Below are 6,000 nucleotides of genomic sequence, written 5' to 3'. Positions count from 1 at the left end.
TTGATACAAATCACTGCAAATCAAGCTCTGTCCAGTGCTTCTGACCTATCAGCACCTGGCTCCAGGCCTTTTATCTGGCCTGTACCGGCAACACTTCCACCCAATGACCTGACATACTGGCTCGGACTCGTGTGACAGGATCAGAGGCTTTGCACTCTCGGGGGTAACAGGGACCCCTCCAAGCTAGAGTAGGCAGCCTGCCAAGGTGTATGCCAGACGTGATCCTACCACAGCAGTGGAGAGGGGGAGTTGAGAGGGCCCCAGGCCCTGAACCTCCTGAATGTCCCTGGCATACCTGTAGTAGTGGTACCTCTCTCCGTCACACTATGCCTCCCAGCCTCTTGAGCGGGCCCCAGGCCCTGGACCCCCTGAATGTCCCTGGCATACCTGTAGTAGTGGTACCTCTCTCAGTCACACTATGCCTCCCAGCCTCTTGAGGGGGCCCCAGGCCCTGGACCTCCTGAATGTGCCTGGCATACCTGTGGTAGTGGTACGTCTCTCCGTCACACCATGCCTCCCAGCCTCTCGTTGGCCAGGTTTCTTTTTCCTTTCTTGCCAAACCACCGGCTTCAGAAACCCGTTTAGCAGCAGCAGAAAGATCAGGGATGGAGACCAGAAGCCCAGACACAGGTCTAGCTTCTCTGGCAACAATCCAAACACATCACCTTCCAAGGGCTGTAGGAAGGAGAAGCGCGCCCACAAGAACGGGCCGCAGACAGTCACACAAACGCTTGAGAGCAAAAAGGGGACCGGCCCAAGTGGGGTTTTTGAAACCATAGGCCAGTGTACCCAAGCCCCTGGTGGAAAAGAAAGGTATTGATTTGCCACAGCAGTTAGGTGATAGTAGGGACCTGTCACTGCCCCTTATGCATCCGGCTAAAACACCGTCACTCAGCACCCAAACAGAATGGCAGTGGTCCCCAATCACAGGGAATCTGTCTTCCTGAGAGTGCAGCCACAGAACCTAAACATAGACCAGAGGGCTAGGGGCTCAGGCGAAAAGGCAGGCACATGAAAACCAGCAGCACTACAGGAGGAAGCAAAACGTGAGAACACAGTTAATGGGCGAACCGTATTCAACCAGAGACAACTCCTCCCTCACCTCCCTTGTTACCCTTCCTACCTGGGTTTGTATGTTTGGAATGCAGGACAATATAAAAGATGAGAGACTGCTCCTACCAGTATTTACCCGTCCATAGGCCAGGAGTAACTGCCAGACATTGGTAGACAGTGGACAATAGAGTCCCAGGGCCTGACCCGAACGACACAAGGGTGGAAAATTAAGAATCACCCAGAAACACGAAAAAGCGTATCCAAAAGTAACAACAATCCAAGGGTAATACACAGGCAATCCAGACAGCAGTCAGGGTCAAGTTCCAAATAGTTCACGAAATCCAGAGCGGCACAGCAGACAAGGGCACAACAATAGCAGATCCGTAGTGGGAAAAGCGGGTCAGTGGAACAAACAAGAGCGATGTTCAAAAAATGCCAAAAACCGTAGGGAAATCCAGAGGCTAGCCAGTGAAATGGAGCAAGAGGTCGAAATTACAGTAATCAGCCAGACAAAAGCATGAAACACAACTCGATTACTGTTGGAACAGTTGAGGAGCGCTGAGGTCCTCCTTTTGGTCAGAGATGGCCATTCCAGGTCGCGTCTGGCAGCGGCAATGTGCTGCCGTTACACGTCTTAGAGCACAGCCTTGTGGGGAGTGTAGTCTCTTAGGCTTTTGTCCTCTGTACAGCAACAAGGAACGTTGATGCCAGGACCAGGCAGCCCGTTGTGCAAGGTGCCAGGGTACGTGCAAACTCCCCACACGCCCAGGATCCCGGCCAGGCCTTCCAGGAAGTCACGGCAGCCGGCAGGTCCTGACCGTACCAGCCGCAAATGATTCTGTTCCCATAACATCTGCTGATGGGATACGTGAGAAGCACACAAAAAGCGGGGTGCACGAATGTTTGGGGTGGATAACGAGGTCTGATCCTCAGGACTGTAACCCTTCGAATCAACCAAGTAATACCTGGTTCCATGACAAATACCTGTTTTCAAGATAGCCTGCACCTCGTACTCTTCTTCACCATCAATGGTGATCGGGGCAGGTTTCCACAAAAGCCTAGTACCAGGTACGTATGGTTTAGTCATACTGACATGGAAAACCAGGTGTATATGCCAGTTTGCCGGGAATACCTATTTGCACCGCCACAGGATGAATACACTTGTCCACTTCGTAGGGACACTTACTGTGGTAACAGTTCATGTTTTCCACGCAACCGTAGATGAGCAGTAGAAAGACAGGCTTTGACCCCTGGGAGGAACATAGGAGCGGGATGTCGTTGGTGATCAGCAAACCGTTTGTTGTCATCCTGGGCATTTTTCTTGTGAGCTATATACTTTTTGGTGTATTTGTAGTAAGGAATGACTCAACGTTGTGGCAGCAGGGACCAATACAGCTGACCAAAGAGAGAAAAAAAGGGGGGAAAGCTGACCGAGGAATGCATAGAGCTATAAGCAAATTAGGCTGCTCCCAAAACAGTAAGCCAGTCAGCTTGATAATGAAGACATAGACAACGAAGTAACCACCATTAACTGTTCCAAAGTAGCATTGAATCTTTCCATTTTCCCATCCGTTTGCGAAAGATAGGAAGATGAAAGACTTGCCTCTATACCCAGGGATCCTGTTAAGACATGCCAGAAACGGGATGTAAACTGAGCCACTCAATCAGAGACAATGATGGAAGGAAGACCAAAGAGACGAACAATCCTGTCATAAAATAAGGCGGCCAGTTCTGTAGCGCCTACACTGAACTCCTATTCTCAGCACTTGATTCTATAAGATTCATCTACACTAACTTTGCTGATGATACACAGACGCTAGGACGGTAGTCATGCCCTGAACGGGAGACATTTCAACCACAAAGTCCATTGAAACCATGAACCAGGTGATTGAGGGATGGGCATAGCTTGAAGGAACCATTCGCACTGGGCAGGTCTGTTCTGTTACCTAACCAGAGAGCAAAAGCGTACCATCTACAGCACACACAGATTCGGTGACGATTAGGACGGGTTGTAAAACCCATTTTTTTTATTTGATTGATTCGGTTAAATTAATCAACCTTTATTTATGACAAACTGGGCATCCATGTAGTTAAGAGTAGCCCCTGAATCGACCATTACTGGTGCACACAGTTCCCGGGAATCGGTCAAACAGAACGTCATGGGAATGTAGATGTGCAAACATGTAGAAGAATGAACTGAGCCGGGATTACTGCGACGCGTCGAGACGTCTCTCTCTCTGGGCGAGTCTTGTAATTTCCTGAGTGCTTAACTGCTCTTTTTGGGCAGACCCGGATAAAGTGACTCCTTTGACCGCAGTAGAGGTATTGATTAAATGACATGCATTTTTCCCTTTCTTCTTTGGTCAGTGGACCACGTGCAGCCCCAATCTGCACTGGAAGGGGGTATGGTCTAATTTTGTCCAGGACGCATCTCAGGTGCTTTCCTTTCTCCATGTCTCTGTAGTATTTGGGCATCGACCTATAAACGAGAACCAATAATTCTGGAATGGTCGAAGGGAGTGGGGGGGGCACGGATACGAGGTCTTTGAGCTCATCTGATAATCCCTGGTAAAAGACAGTTGTCTTTTACTGTTCAGGCCATGTGGTTTCAGCAGCCAACTGATTAAAGCGAGCCAAGTTAGCGTTAGCCAGGGTGTTTTCCCTTCTGTCAAAAGCCAGGAATTCACAATCAGAGGCTTGTGCCTTATACCTGGCATCAAAAACCAGATTCATGGCCAGTAAAAGTGTATCAAAATGATACAAGGCTAGGTCATTTGCTTGAAAAAGGGGATTAGCCCATGCTGCCGCTGTTCCTCCCAAATGTGAAAGAACAAAAGCGACTTTTGTGGCGACAAATAAAATGCAACGTGTGTTGATTAATAAATGACCTGCACAGTTTGGGGTCCCCTAAAAAACGCTCAGGTAGAGCGAAAGGCAAAGGAGCTGGCAAAACCAATGGTGGACCACCTGGATTAGGAGGAGCGGGGAGTGGAGGTGCTGAGGCTGCAGCGGCATCCCCAAACTCATTGTCAGGGGGTAACGGCTGAACCAAGCTATAAAGGGACACATGAGCAGCTGCCATATCAGTGTGGAGGTCTGCAAAGCTTGGAAAAGCACAGCCATGGGGTTGGTGTCTGCCTGCATCATTGGCTGGTGTTAATATAAGGTGGCCTACTTAATCTGTCATGGCCCCTTATGCCTCTGGCTAAGCCACTGTCACTCTGAACCCGAATAGAGTGGCTGTGGCCCCCAATCACAGGGAGACTTTCCTCCTGAGAGTGCAGCCACAGAACCTAAAATAGACCACAGGGCTAGGGGCTCAGGTGAAAAGGCAGGAGCATGAAAACCAGCAGCGCTACAGGAGGAAGCAAGAAGTGAGAACACAATTAATAGGCGAACCGTACACAACCCTAGACAACACCTGCCTCACCTCCCTGTTGCCGTTCCTACCTGGGTTTGTATGTTTGGAATGCAGGAAAAGCTGAAATCCACAGATTTCCAGGGAAAGAAGCCCCCAGAAACAGGAAAAGGCGTATCCAAAAGCAACACAACAATCCAAGGGTAATCCAGAGGCAATCCAGACAGCAGTCAGGGTCAAATTCTAATAAATTCAAAAAATCCAAAGCGGCACAGCAGACAAGGGTGCAACAATAGCAGATCCGTAATGGGTAAAGCGGATCAGTGGAAGAAACATGAAGTTCAAACAATGCCAAAAACAGAAGGGTAATCCAGTGAAACAGAGTAAGAGGTCGAAATTGCAGTAGTCACCCAGACAAAAGCATGAAACGCAACTCACTTATTGTTGGAACAGTTGAGGACCGCTGAGATCCTCCTTTCGGTCCTTTTTATGTATATCATGTATCAGGGGGTGGCTGTTCTGGGTCGCATCTGGGAGTGTCGACATGCTGCAGTCACACGTCTCAGAGCACAGCCTTGTGGGGAGAGAAGTCTCTCGGGCTGTTGTCCTGTGTACAGCAACAAGGAATGTTGGTGCCAGGACCAGGCAGCCCACTTGTCAAACTAGAAATTATATCGTGCCTCCTATTGCTATGAATATATGTATATTGGCCTACGCCAAGCTGCTAACAAGCTGCTTATAAACTACATGTGAATAAACACGCATTGCAAGGTCCTGACCTTAGAAACCATGTAAACTGTCATTTTAGGTCAAGCCGCCATTTTAGGTTTTCTTGCTCTATAAAGTCACCATGTGAGCTAAAATGGTAGCCTATGTTATTCAGAACAGAACTCGATTGTCATGACCTCTGTACAGCTAATGTATAACTTGCCTGCAGGCCACTTGTTAGGGTCATGAGCTGAGACCTTGTCCTTCTGCTGACCTGTGTGCAATGGATTACCTGTATCACCGAAACTGATCTATAATTGAATGAGAACACCTGCTTAACTATATTGTATAAATTAAGTCCCGCATTGTAATGTTAGGCCTAGAGCATACATTATTACTATTTCTTCTCGTTAATGTATAAACCTAAGATGAACTAGATTTGACCTGGCAAGGGACCCTAGAGCAGTAACTTATTTATGGAATGGTTAACCCAAAGGAGGGCTGAACAGCAGGCTTGAAATGTATAAAAGCCTGACTGTTTCAATGAATATTTGCACTCACTGAGCACACCGAACCACGCCGGAGTTCGCTGTGTTGTACTGAGGGTCGATAGATATCTGAATTTTGTTCTGTTCTTTTGTAACTGGATTCAGTATAAAATAAAGTACTTTGTATGTTCGTTTGTAACCTGTGTTTGGTGTGTTTCCTTTTTGGTTACCCTGCCTCATATTATTTCCTTGTTTTCACAGTTGGCGCCTGGAATAGGGACCCTCAAGATTGATGCCGGATTATTGAAGGTTGACGCACGCTATCGGACCGGGATCGGACGGTGTTACATAACGGGCCCAACTGAACGAGACGCGACACCTCAACAGCGCTGC

The sequence above is a fragment of the Ambystoma mexicanum genome, chromosome 3q (genome assembly GCF_040938575.1).
Source record: "Ambystoma mexicanum isolate Mex_15411 chromosome 3q, UKY_AmexF1_1, whole genome shotgun sequence".
In the NCBI taxonomy this organism is placed as follows: domain Eukaryota; kingdom Metazoa; phylum Chordata; class Amphibia; order Caudata; family Ambystomatidae; genus Ambystoma; species Ambystoma mexicanum.
The sequence above is the reverse complement of the archived record's forward strand: the minus strand, read 5'-3'. Positions refer to the sequence as shown.